Source organism: Anomaloglossus baeobatrachus, chromosome 5 (genome assembly GCF_048569485.1).
Source record: "Anomaloglossus baeobatrachus isolate aAnoBae1 chromosome 5, aAnoBae1.hap1, whole genome shotgun sequence".
Classification (NCBI taxonomy): Eukaryota; Metazoa; Chordata; class Amphibia; order Anura; family Aromobatidae; genus Anomaloglossus; species Anomaloglossus baeobatrachus.
Genome location: NC_134357.1, coordinates 592,127,404 through 592,141,492, shown reverse-complemented (window position 1 = coordinate 592,141,492; position 14,089 = coordinate 592,127,404). Strand labels below are relative to the sequence as shown.

Genomic DNA, 14,089 nt, shown 5'->3' with positions numbered 1-14,089 from the left:
ATATATATATATATATATATATATATATATATATATATATATATATATATATATATATATATATATAAATAAAGAATTTAAAAATGCGGCTTCATGTCTGCATTAAAACCACATGAAATAGGGGGGAAAAAAGTCATAAAAAATAATGCAATAATCAGCAATGATGGATATGGCGTAGTTTGGTGCAAAAACCATTAGTATTGATGTTATGTGTGAACACGGCCTTACAGGCACAGGTGAAGCCTATGGAAAATGACACAGCATGGTGCTACAACTGGGAATAATAAAGGAACCAAGAAAGTACACAGTAAAGGACACGGCAGGACAGCCCCCCTCCAGGGACACGGCAGGACAGCCCCCCTCCAGGGACACGGCAGGACAGCCCCCCTCCAGGGACACGGCAGGACAGCCCCCCTCCAGGGACACGGTAGGACAGCCCCCCTCCAGGGACACGGCAGGACAGCCCCCCTCCAGGGACACGGCAGGACAGCCCCCCTCCAGGGACACGGCCGGACAGCCCCCCTCCAGGGACACGGCAGGACAGCCCCCCTCCAGGGACACGGCCGGACAGCCCCCCTCCAGGGACACGGCCGGACAGCCCCCCTCCAGGGACACGGCAGGACAGCCCCCCTCCAGGGACACGGCAGGACAGCCCCCCTCCAGGGACACGGCCGGACAGCCCCCCTCCAGGGACACGGCCGGACAGCCCCCCTCCAGGGACACGGCCGGACAGCCCCCCTCCAGGGACACGGCCGGACAGCCCCCCTCCAGGGACACGGCAGGACAGCCCCCCTCCAGGGACACGGTAGGACAGCCCCCCTCCAGGGAAACAGCATAACAGCCCCCCCACCCTCCAAGAAAACAGCAGGACAGTCCCCACCCTCCAGGGACACGGTAGGACAGCCCCCCCTACAGGGACATGGCAGCACAGCCCCCCCTACAGGGACATGGCAAGACAGCCCCCCCTACAGGGACATGGCAAGACAGCCCCCCCCCCCGCCTACAGGGACAGGGACATGGCAGGACAGGCCCCCCACCCTACAGGGACATGGCAAGACAGCCGCCCCCCCCACAGGGACATGGCAAGACAGCCCCCCCCTGCAGGACACCCCCCCCCCTACAGGGACAGGGACATGGCAGGACAGGCCCCCCACCCTACAGGGACATGGCAAGACAGCCCCCCTTACAGGGACATGGCAAGACACCCCCCCCCCCACAGGGACATGGCAAGACAGCCCCCCCCTGCAGGACACCCCCCCCCTACAGGGACAGGGACATGGACATGGCAGGACAGCCCCCCCTTCTACATGGACACGGCAGGACAGCCCCCCTCCAGGGAAACAGCAGAACAGCCCCCCTACCCTCCAAGAAAACAGCAGGACAGTCCCCCACCCTCCAGGGACATGGTAGGACTGCCCCCCCCCCCACAGGGACATGGCAGCACAGCCCCCCCTACAGGGACATGGCAGGACAGCCCCCCCCGCCTACAGGGACAGGGACGTGGCAGGACAGCCACCCCCCCCGACAGGGACACGGCAGCAAAGCCCCCCCCCGGGACGTGGCAGGACCGCCCCACCCCCACCCCCACAGGGACAGGGACAAGGCAGGACAGCCCCCCCCCCCCCTTCTACAGGGAAACGGCAGGACAGCCCCCCAACCTACAGGGACATGGCAGGACAGCCCCCTCCAGGGACCCGGCAGGACTCTGTTCCCCCCTTTCTGTTTTGTACAAGTTGGGATGTTTCTCATTCATCTCCACTGACTAAAAGAAATCCTTACTGCCCACAGCAGCCAATCACAGCAGAGCTTTCATTTTGTAAACAGCTCTGGTCAGATAAAAGGTTTGCTGTGATTGGTTGCTATGGGCAACAACGAGCTCAGAGAGGACATATGGGGGATTACATCTAACACCACACCCAGAAACCTTTATAGGGGGCGCTGTAGATCTGCTCATTCTTTCTCCTCACATGTTTTGGGCAGTGGGGCGGTGTACCCCCCCCCCCACCTCAGGTCAGCAGTAATTGGGAACGTGGTCACCAGTCGCAGCACCGCCCCTGACAACTGGTCCTCCTAGGAGGCGACACGTGACCCCGATGGTCCCGCCGGGGCATGTGCACCGCCCGCCGCACATCAGACCCGATCAATGAGAACTTATGGCAGTGTAGACTTTTATTACATTGGACCATTTACCCAAACACTTTACACATAAAAACACTTCACTTTTTTCCCCTCCTTTGGCACAATTACAATAAATGGGATAAAATAAATAAATTAGGGAGGCTCGGCTCTTCCTACCCCCTCCCCCCCAACGGAGCCGAAGGCAAGAACGTCCCCCCCATGAGCCGTACAAGTGATCCATGTTCCAGGCACTTTTACTACTAGATAAAAAAATAAATATTTTTTTTGTTTTGTTTACAGCTCGTTGCCTTGGATACAGACCACCACTATTAAAAAGTAGAACATGCGCAGTGCCGACAAGATGCCAGTAAGCACCGTTTTTGAAGATGGGCAGCAGCGGTGGTCGGTCTCCAAGGAGACGAGCTGTAAACAAAAGTGTTATATATAAAATCCAACTGTACATTTTATTATGGAGCCAATTGCTTTTATTTCCAAGCGCTCCCTGATGATCCCCTCCTGTGAAGACGAGAGGAACCCTAAAATAATGGCCCAGACGCACAGCATTCATGTTAGTGTTACCTTACAAAACCACCATGATAAAAAAAAAAAAAAAAGTTTAAAAAAATTCACACCAATAAAAAAAAAAGGTACCCATCAGTAATTGATGTCCACCGCCGCCTTGAGGAAGGGGGGTTATTTTAGAAAACCAACCCCAGGGGACCTTCCCTAATGGAAATGTGCAGTCAAGGAGCCCGTGTCCTTCAAAGTCAATATCTCAGGTCTCCATCGATGTCACCCAGGCCCTTCGTATCGCGTCTTCTCAATTCCGGATCTGGAGCCACCCGCTGAATATGGTGAATGCGGCGTGTAAAGCCTCGGTGAAGACCACATTGTAGGTATACAGGTGTGTGATGGAGGAGCCCAGACTATGGAAGGTCAACTGTCCAACCTTGCAGTTCAGAGAGACCCTGATGTAATTGAAGGAGGTCAGGGGAGGCACAGTGAGACACCGAGTGTCGTGTTGGACCCAGAACTCATTATCACGCCTCCTCAGACACCAGGATCGGCTGTTACAGCCCAAGAAGGACTTTTTACCCTTCTTGTCCATGCTGGGGTAACACACCCCAATCATCCAGTCTCCCGTCTGGCTGCACGCCACGTCCCAGTAGTGTCGCCCCGAGGAGAACATATTAATACTCATCACCTGGTTCTGCTCAAACCTCGCTGATGTTTCGGGATGAGGCTGGAGCATATCGGAGTAGGTGATGGTCTTCCGGCTATCGGAGACCAGTAGGTTGTTGGAGGCAGTGGTCACATCGAGCCATATGTCTGCAGGATTCTGGGTGGGGATCCACCACTTTTTGACTCTGGCTGTCGCATCGAATAGATGGCACGCCAGAGGCCCTATATTCGACAGTGCATCCAATAGTCCAAAGTCATCATCATCAATGGCCACGTCTTCCAGGAATTGGATGGGGTCAACTTCTTTGTACACTTCCGAAACCCAAAACGTCTTCCATTCCAGCTGCTGCTTTTCCTTCTCCAGCTCCATGATCTGGTCAGTGACACGGGATATCTGCTGCGCTCTCGTCACCAAGGCCTCGCCGGTCAGAGTCTCTGCTTGGTCTCCAGCTTGTCTCTGGACCTTCTCAATGTTCTTCTTCAGGTTCATGATTCGTCTTATGGTCTCATCTGCCTTAATTTTCAATATGCCTCTAAGTTTTTGCAGTGTTTTTCTCTTCTTGTACTCGGCCACATCTAGTGGCTGTATCGGTAGCCTCCGGTATTTTTCAGAGTAGCGGCAGACCAAACAGATACATGTAGCATCCATTGTGTAGTAATAGCCACGGATTCGATTATGGATGGGGCATTTTTTACTCGGTAGAGAAACAGCACAGTCCATCAAGTGATGCACCACCGTCTGGTTGTGGTTTTGGAGGTGCCGGTTGCACAATGAGGTCTCGCACTGCAGACACGTCTTTACGGCCGTGACCGGAGGGTCACAATAGGTGCAGCAGACGGAGGCCGGGTTCGGGCAGGTGAACTGCCTGGCGATGTTGTCCAGGGTTGTGTTCTTGGTTAGGACAGGCCGTGATCGGAATCGTTTCCTACATTGAGGACACGTATAGAATCTGGTCAGCCGCGTGTTCAGCACATTCGCGATGCAGTTCCAGCAGAAGTTGTGTCCACACGTCAGGGTCACAGGGTTTGTAAAGACCTCCAGACAGATGGGGCACAGCAGCTCCTCTCTCACACTGGCCATGGTCAAAGAGCAACTCAATCTGAGTCAGGCCACCACATGAAGATCCTTGTAGGGCTGGACCCTCCTCACCTGCTTCATATCAAGGCTGAGGACAATCCTCTGGTATCTAAACAACCTGGACCTCAGGAGGATACATGTTACCTACACTGACACACTGTAACAAACTGTCAGCAATGGAGATGGTGGTGCTTTTCTCCAGAGCTGCCAGCAGTCCAAACTGAGGTTTGATGGCTAAAGCCGGTGACTGACCCCATAAACTAGAGCTGGTCCTATGCCTCCTGTGAGGGTTACTTGGCTCATTGCTCATCAGATCCTCCTCCTCCGGGGTATGGGCCGCCATCTTTCTGCTCTTTACATACCTACATTTATTTCATTAGCTCATTCTTCTCTTTTTTTGCAGTCTCAAACTAAAATTAAACCCACAACCTGTAGCATTGAAGGCAGCAGCAAAAAATAAGATCTGCAGGCCGCACCGTCAAGAAAAAAAAATAAAAATCACTATTTAAATTAAGAAAAGAAAAAACCCTATATATGTTTGCAAACGTACTGGAAAATCATATTGCCTGGTGAACACCTTTAAAAAAAAATTAAATAAATATATATATTTTTATATATATATAAAATATTTTATATATATATATATATATATATATATATATATATATATATATATATATATATATATATATTTTATAAAAAATTTTTTATATATATATATATATATATATATATATATTTTAGTTTTATTAATTAATGAAGATCTCTGTCTTATTCCCAGACTTTTCCTTGGTCGCTCATTGTGGACACGTTCTCTGGTTCTCATTCTATACTGAGGATCCTTTTTGGGGGGTTTTAGGTGGTTTTTTTTCCCTCTTATTTCATGTTTTTATTGCCTTTAAGTTTGTTTTATGCACTGAAAAAAATAAAAAAAAACCCTTTGTTTATTTCCATGCTTTTTTTTTATTTTTCAGGATAGTGATAAATTGCGCAAAAACTGGAGAATTCTGCAGCGGGTGGAGATTTCACAAAACCACATCCACTTTGGTTGGACATTTCAGCTGTGTTCACATGGAGTATGAATGCTGCATTTTTTTTTCTGGTTTTTTTTTTTATTTTTTTCATTTTTAATTGCAGAATTTTTAAGCAAAATGGATGTGATGTCATAAAAACGGCATCTAAAGACGCTGCTGAGCTCCGCGGGTTTGGCGCTTCTTTTATAGGCGTCTATGTGGATCCCGAAAAAACAAATAATAAAAAAAAACTACTAATTAAAAAAAAAAAAAAGCTGAATCAGTTTGTCCCACTTGTTATGCTGTGTAATATACATAAAACAAAAAAAAAAAAACCAGCACTCACAGTGAAGCCTATGGAAAATGAGAATGGATGGTGCTACCGCTAGGAATAAAAAGAAGGAGCCATAAAAGAAATGTATAGGTCCCAACCATACCGGACACAGCAGGTACCCACCCCACAGGGACGCAGCGGGACGCCCCCAACCCTCCTGGGGACATAATGGGACGGCATCATCCCCCTTGGGAACACAGCAGGACGACGCACCCCACTCCCCCCGGTGACACAGCAGGACGCCCGTCCCAGGAACACAGCGGGACAGCCCACCCCCCGGGGACCCGGTAGGACTCTGTTCCCCCCTTTCTGTTTTGTACAAGTTGGGATGTTTCTCATTCATCTCCACTGACTAAAAGAAATCCTTACTGCCCACGGCAGCCAATCACAGCAGAGCTTTCATTTTGTAAACAGCTCTGGTCAGATAAAAGCTGTGCTGTGATTGGTTGCTACGGGCAACAACGAGCTCAGAGAGGAACTATGGGGAATTACATCTAACAACAAATACACAAATCTCGATAGGGGGCGCTGTAGATCTGATATTCCTTTCGTCGCACATTTTTTCCTTTATTTTTCGGGCAGGGGAGCGGTGTGAGGGCTTTTATTACCAGTCTGGTTATATATTGATCACACACTGAGTTTTGAGGGCTTTTATAGCCTTTTTGATACCAAAATGGCATGAATAAAACCATCAACATATATTTTGTGAGTGTGTGGTCACCAGTCTCACCATAGCCAGACCTGAACCTCCTCCGCGCCGCGCCCCTGATGACTGATCCTCCTAGGAGGCGAAACATGACCCGACGGTACCTGCCCCCAGCAATGTGCACCGTACGACCCGGCACGGCCCGCAGATCAGAACGGATCAATGACAACTTATAGACTTTTATTAAATTGTACCATTTATCCAAACAAACTGCTGTTTTCCCTTCACTTTTGGCACAATTACAATAAATGAAAATAAAGTGTAAAAAAAAAAAAAAAAAAAAAAAATTAAAAAAAAATAAATAAAAAAATAGTTTTTTGTTTACAGCTCGTTTCCTTGGACACCGACCACCGCTATTACAATGCAGAGCATGCGCAGCGTCCACAAGATCTTTTCTATGGAGCCTGTAAGCGCCATCTTGAAGCTGGGCTGCAGCGGTGGTCGGTCTCCAAGGCGATGAGCTGTAAACAAAAAAGTGTTATATATAAAATACAACTGCAAATTTTTATATGGGGCAAATTACTTTTACAATTCCCGTTTAAGAAGATGAGAGTAACCCTTAAATAATGGCACGTAGACGCACAGCACTCATTTTACCAATAATTTACAAACCCACAATAAAAGAAAATAAAATTCTAAATTCTAATTCCAAAAAAAACCAAAAAAAAAAAAACCACACCAATAAAATTAAAAAAAAAAAAAAAAACAAACCCCAAAGAAACAAAAAACAACCCTTACAGCTGAGGACGTAACATGCGCGTGTTGTATGATGGGGACAGAGAGATGAACCAATCAGTGATCTGAAGTCCACGGCCATCTTAGGGAGAGGGGGATTATTTTAGAAAACCAACCCCAGGGGACCTTCCCTAATGGAAATGCGCAGTCAAGGAGCCCGTGTCCTTCAAAGTCAATATCTCAGGTCTCCATCGATGTCACCCAGACCCTTCGTATCGCGTCTTCTCAATTCCGGATCTGGAGCCACCCGCTGAATATGGTGAATGCGGCGTGTAAAGCCTCGGTGAAGACCACATTGTAGGTATACAGGTGTGTGATGGAGGAGCCCAGACTATGGAAGGTCAACTGTCCAACCTTGCAGTTCAGAGAGACCCTGATGTAATTGAAGGAGGTCAGGGGAGGCACAGTGAGACACCGAGTGTCGTGTTGGACCCAGAACTCATTATCACGCCTCCTCAGACACCAGGATCGGCTGTTACAGCCCAAGAAGGACTTTTTACCCTTCTTGTCCATGCTGGGGTAACACACCCCAATCATCCAGTCTCCCGTCTGGCTGCACGCCACGTCCCAGTAGTGTCGCCCCGAGGAGAACATATTAATACTCATCACCTGGTTCTGCTCAAACCTCTCTGATGTTTCGGGGTGAGGCTGGAGCATATCGGAGTAGGTGACGGTCTTCTGGCTATTGGAGACCAGTAGGTTGTTGGAGGCCGTGTTCGCATCGAGCCACACATCTGCAGGATTCTGGGTGGGGAACCACCACTTTTTGACCCTGGATGCCATATCAAATAAATAACTGTACAGAGGCCCTATATTCGACAGTTCATCCAATGATCCAAAGTCATCACAATACATGGCCACATCTTCCACAAAGTGGATGGGGTCGACTTCTTTAGACACTTCCACAACACAAAACGTCTTCCATTCCAGCTGCTGCTTTTCCTTCTCCAGCTCCATGATCTGGTCAGTGACACGGGATATCTGCTGCGCTCTCGTCACCAAAACCTCGCCGGTCAGAGTCTCTGCTTGGTCTCCAGCTTGTTTCTGGACCTTCTCAATGTTCTTCTTCAGGTTCTTGATTCGTCTTTTGGTCTCTTCTTTCCTTACTTTCAATATGTTTCTAAGTTTTTGCAGTGTTTTTCTCTTCTTGCATCGGGCCACATCTAGCAGCTCTATCGGTAGCCTCCGGTATTTTTCAGACGAGCGGCAGAGCAGACAGATACATGTAGCATCCATTGCGCAGTAATAGCCCCGGATTCTATTATGGACGGGGCATTTTTTACTCGGCAGAGAAACAGCACAGTCCATCAAGTGATGCTCCACCGTCCGGTTGTGGTTTTGGAGGTGCCGATTGCACATGGAGGTCTCGCACTCCAGACACGTCTTTACAGCTGCGACCGGAGGGTCACAGAAGGTGCAGCAGACAGACGCCGGGCGTGGGCGGGTGAACTGCCTGGCGATGTTGTCCAGGGTTGTGTTCTTGGTTAGGACCGGCCGTGATCGGAATCGTTTCCTACATTGAGGACACGTATAGAATCTGGTCAGCCGCGTATTCAGCGCATTCGCGATGCAGTTCCAGCAGAAGTTGTGTCCACACGTCAAGGTCACAGGGTTCGTAAAGACCTCCAGACAGATGGGACACAGCAGCTCCTCTCTCAGGCTGGCCATGGTCAAAGAGCAACTCAATCTGAGTCAGGCCACCACATGAAGATCCTTGTAGGGCTGGACCCTCCTCACCTGCTTCTTATCAAGGCTGAGGACAATCCTCTGGGGTCTAAACAACCTGGACCTCAGGCGGATACATGTTACCTGCACTGACACACTGTAACAAACTGTCAGCAATGGAGATGTTGGTGCTTTTCTCCAGAGTAGATCCTCCAAGATGACTAAATCCAGAGTCTTCTCCTCACGGAGCCCATAAACAAGATCATTGCTCATCAGATCCTCCTCCTCCGGGGGTATGGGCCGCCATCTTTCTGCTCTTTACATATCTACATTTTTTTTCATTAGCTCATTCTTCTCTTTTCTTGCAGCCTCCCACTAAAATCAAACTCACAACCTGTAGTGTCGCGGGCGGGGAGGGGACGTTGTGCTCACCACGCTCGGGTCCGGCGCTGTTGCTGCTTCTCTTGCTGCTCGGTGGCTCGAGCGGTGGGCTGGATCCGGGGACTCGAGCGGCGCTCCTCTCCCATGAGTGAAAAGGGGAATGGTTTTGGGGATTTATTGTCCGTGACGCCACCCACGGTTGTGGTGAGGTTGTGACACCACCGCTGCTCTGGACGGGGATCCCGGGAGCGATGACAGGGAGCAGTTTGGATGTTGTTTTTCCCCTCCGTGGGTAGGGGCGGGTTGGTTGTCCCGGGGCCCGGTGAGGGAGGAATGGCAGGTGGGTTACGGGACCTGGTGAGGTGCAGGGTCGCAGGGGCAGCGCGGTGCCGCACGGCACGGTGGTACTCACTCAGCCAATGATGAATGCAAAGTCTCCGGTAAAACAAACGGCTTGATGGACGGGTCCCACAGACGGCTGCGGTGGTTCTTCTCCCGGTAGGTTGGCGGTGACTGCCTTTCCCTGCACCTGTGTTATGTTCTCGGTTCTGGTGGCTTCCCACCGGTAACCCGCTCCCCAGCTTGGATGGATGCTGAGGCAGCCCCTTTTGCCCGCAGGCTCTGGCCCTGGGAACTGTAGCCTTGGCGGTGACTGTATTTTCCTTCACGGTTTGAGTGGTTGCCTTCAATCGGGTCTTGACTGCTGGGAAACCCCGGAGGTTCCCTTCGCTAACGGATTTGACCGGTTTTACGGCGACTCCAAGCCTGGTCGGGGTCCGTAGGCCCTGCCGAATGGTGCTGGCTTCTCTTCGCTCCCCGATCTGGTACCGGCAGGCCACCGCCCGTCCCCGATCCTTACGGTTCACGTCAATCAGCCCCTCCTGCAGACGGTCACCACCGTCTGCAAACCTTGCTGTATGTGCCCGGGCCACGCACCCGGACACGGTCAGTCTGCTCCACTACCACTTCACTCCTCAACTTTCCAAACTCAACTCCTCTCTACTCTCCCTTTCTTTTCCAGCCTCCAGGACTGTGAACTCCTCGGTGGGTGGGGCCAACCGCCTGGCTCCACCCCCTGGTGTGGACATCAGCCCCTGGAGGGAGGCAACAAGGATTTTTGTCTGACTTCGATGTGCCTAGCCGGGGTGTGGGGTGTGTTGTTGCAGTACCTGTGACGTCCTGGCTTGTCCAGGGCGCCACAGTAGCATCGAAGGCAGCAGCAACAAATAAGATCTGCAGGCTGTACTGTCAAGAAAAAAAAAAATCACTATTTAAATTAAGAAAATAAAAACCCTTATTTATGTCTGTGTGGCGCCCTGGACTAGCCAGGTCGTCACAGGTACTACAACACCTGCACCCCCACCCTGAGACAGGCACATCAGCCAGACACAAAATCCTTGTTGCCTCCCTCCAGGGGCTGATGTCCACACCAGGTGGGGCGGAGCCAGACGGTTGGCCCCGCCCACTGAGGAGTTCACAGGCCTGGAGGCGGGAAAAGGAAGGAGTTCAGTTAGGGAAGTGAAGGAGTGAGGAGCAAACTGACCGTGTCCGGGTGTGTGGCCCGGGCACTTAGAGCAAGGTTGGCAGACGGTGGTGGCCGTCTGCAGGAGAGGCAGATCAACGCGGAACGGTATGACCGGGGACGGGCGGTGGCCCGCCGGTACCGAACCGGGGAGCGAAGTGAAGCCAGCACACACAGGCAGGGCCTACGGACCCCGACCAGGCTTGGAGCCGCCATTAGAGGTCAAATCCGTCAGTGACCGGAACCCCAGGGGTTTCCTAACAGCCAAGACCCGACTGAAGGCAACCGTCCGACCAGTAGAAGGAAATACAGCTACCGCCACAAGGGCCAGAGCCTGCGGGCAAAAGGGCTCCTCCGGCACATATACACGCTGGGGAGCGGGTTACCGGTGGGAATCCATCGGGACCGAACATACACAAAGGTGCAGGGAAAGGCAGCCACCACTAACCGTCCAGGAGAAGCCACAGCAGCCGGCTGCGGGACCCGTCCATCCAGCCGTTTGGATTACCAGAGACTTTGCGTACCTTTGTGGCTGAGTGAGTACTACCGTGACGTCTGGCACCGCGTTGCGCAGTCCAAGCGACCCTGCACCCATCCAACCCTGCCTCCCCGTCACCTCACCGGGCCCTGGGACCACCAACCCCTACCCACGGAGCAGGAAAACAACATCCCAGCTGCTCCCCGCCATCGCTCCCGGGATCCCCGTCAACAGCAGCGGTGGTGCCCAACCTGACCACAACCCGTGGGTGGCGTCACGGACTAAATCCCCAAACCAAACCACCCCTTTAACTCACGGGTGAGGAGCAACGCTCAAGTCCCCGGATCCGGCCCACCGCTCGAGCCACCAAGCAGCAGCAGCGCCGGACCCGAGCGTCAGCGTTAAGTCGAGCAGCGCCCTGCCGCCCGCGACAACTTGGCGTCACGAACAGGATCTTACTGTTCTACCGGCTGGTAGAAGTGCGCCTTGTGTTCCCCGCCGGCGGCGTCCGGCTGAAAAATTCCAGATTCCGCCATCTTGGGAGCGAAAATTTTCCCGCTCGAGCGTCTTCCCGAGCAGTGGAGGCGCGAAAGTCGAATCCCCGCCCCTGAAGAGGAGGTGCTAAGAAAAGACCAAGGGGGGAAGGATGGCGTCCGGTCGCATGTAAACCGAGGCCATAAAAGCAGGGACGCCAGGACTCTGCCGCCATCTGGTTCCTGGAAGATACCGCTGCCAGCATGCACCGTCCATCTGGTAGCCCCGCAGTCCCCGAGCCCGCCCCCGGCACCGCGGCGTGGGTGGAGGTCCGAACCGTTCAACTGAGCAGCCGTCTGCAGGTACAAGTGCAGCTCCTCCTGGAGGAGTGGGGGGTCGACATGGCGGATGTGGTTGCGGCCATACGGAGACGCGAGGTGGAGGAAGACTTGGAGGAGCGGGTAAGCGACCCACGCCCCTGTGTCCCTATGGAATTGGTCGCTGCGGCTGAGGGGCCCGGTCTGCGCCCGCTCATCCTGCTGCCTCCCCCACTACCCGTGTTGGTTGCTACCGCCCCGCCACTAGGCCCGCTACCCGCACAACCGGTAGCGGAACCCTGCCCGTCCGCCCAAGCAGACCAGCCTGCAGCTGAAGCCCGCAGACTCCCCGAGCCGCTTCCCTGGAAGCCCCGAAGGCATCGTCCGTCCGCAAAGACTTACCGGTGGCACCGGAAGTGACCGTGCCCAGTCTCGTCCGGCTCCGGTGATCCGTCCCGTGCAGGAGGAGGCGGAGGTCAAGCGGGAGAGGACCCCTGAACCCATCCCCCACGCCTCGGCTGAGGCTGCGCCGGGTCGTTGCTGCGAGGCAGCGTCCCAGGCCATGTCACCGCGGGATCTTCCACCGAGGGCGCCAGTAGTGGGCAGTGTAGTGGAAGTCCCGCGGGGCCCGACCCGCGCGCAGGGGCAAGCAGCTGCCCCTTACTGGGACAGGGAACCGACCCCGCTGGGTCGAGAAATTGCGGAGAGAGAGAGGCGGAAGGCTGAGTTGATAGCCTGCACCATACAAGAAAAGGAGAACCTCCGCAGAGCCACCTTTCGGGTACGGGGCCCGATCCACGAGGGGCAAGTAAGAAGATTTGACCCACGCCGGGGGTATGGATTTATTTTCGAGCCGGGCCTGGAGGCCGAGGTGTTTGTGGCCCCCCGGGATGTTAATACCCATCTACCAGAGGGCCCCCCAGGCCGTAACCTGCTCCCCGGCGATCTGGTAAGATACATGTGGCACTGTGGGGAGAGGAGCTGGTTTGCCCTGGATGCCAAGGTGAGAGGAGGCCAGGAGGCCCAAGCACCGGCCCAGTCCCCTCCTCCGGCCTGTGATGTGGATCTGAAATAAGGCAGTGGTCCCTCCGTTGCACCGTTGTCCCCGTTGGGACCACCAGTACCGTTATAAGATGAATGATAAGAGAAATCAACCGAAGTTTTACCTGATTGACACAGTGATTGACCGGCCGTTGCCGGAAAGTTGTCCCCGTAGGGACCCTTTGCTACCGTTGCATGAGGAACTCTTCATGGACATGCCTGAGAACTTGCAGGGCACCCACGAACTGGTGAGATTGTAAATAAGTTGGGGGTATGTTTCCGTTGCCGCCTCCGGAGAGGCAGATTTGGAGGATGGGCCTGGAGGAAAGGGATGGCCCAGGCCTGCCACTACCGTAACCGGTGGCGATCCTCCGGGGGTCAGGGGGTCCCCCATGGATGTGGGGTCCCCTGAGATGACAGTCGGGTGCGAGACACCGTACCCGTTCCCGCTCGGGCAGCCTGGATCTGGACTGGGGTCAAGGGGTGCTGCCCATTTTCTTAGGGGCAGCATCAGGGCCAGGTTACTTGGGTGGGAGAGCGGAAGCCGTCCGTCCGTTTATGTTAATAAAAATGTAATATATGTGTTTTGCAACGTTCAAGTGACATGCGTCCCGTGTGGGAAGATTTAAAATGCATACTGTTGTTGTTTTTATATCTTTACAGTTAAAAAGAAAAATAAAATCGGTGATGGACGGGCAGCCCGCGGACGGTCTGCATTTAACCAAGGGGGAATGTGGCGCCCTGGACTGTCATGATGTATGTAGTTTTCTCCATTCCATATTTTTGTATAAGATGCCATGTGATGTATTTTACCTTCTCACTGTATTTGCTGTAATACTATGTCTTGGGATGTAAGTGACTATACCTTCCCCCAGCCTGTATCATATTGCACTCAGGCTTCAGCAATAGCTATTGTCATTGATTTGGTGGGGGTTGCATATCTATTGTTCTTCTCAGCATGGGACTTCTCCAATCTACAACTTGGTAAACAGAACAGAGCCAGCAGTCTAAAGTCCATTCATGCATCAAATGGCCAGGGGGAGGT

General features: G+C 52.6%; 2 pseudogenes; both read right to left on the bottom strand.

Annotated features, from left to right (window-relative positions):
* Window positions 1-2,893: 2,893 nt before the first annotated feature.
* On the bottom strand, window positions 2,894-4,381 carry LOC142313174 (E3 ubiquitin/ISG15 ligase TRIM25-like; annotated as a pseudogene).
* Window positions 4,382-7,346: 2,965 nt separating this feature from the next.
* Window positions 7,347-8,834, bottom strand: LOC142313173 (E3 ubiquitin/ISG15 ligase TRIM25-like; annotated as a pseudogene).
* Between the last annotated feature and the right edge of the window lie 5,255 nt (window positions 8,835-14,089).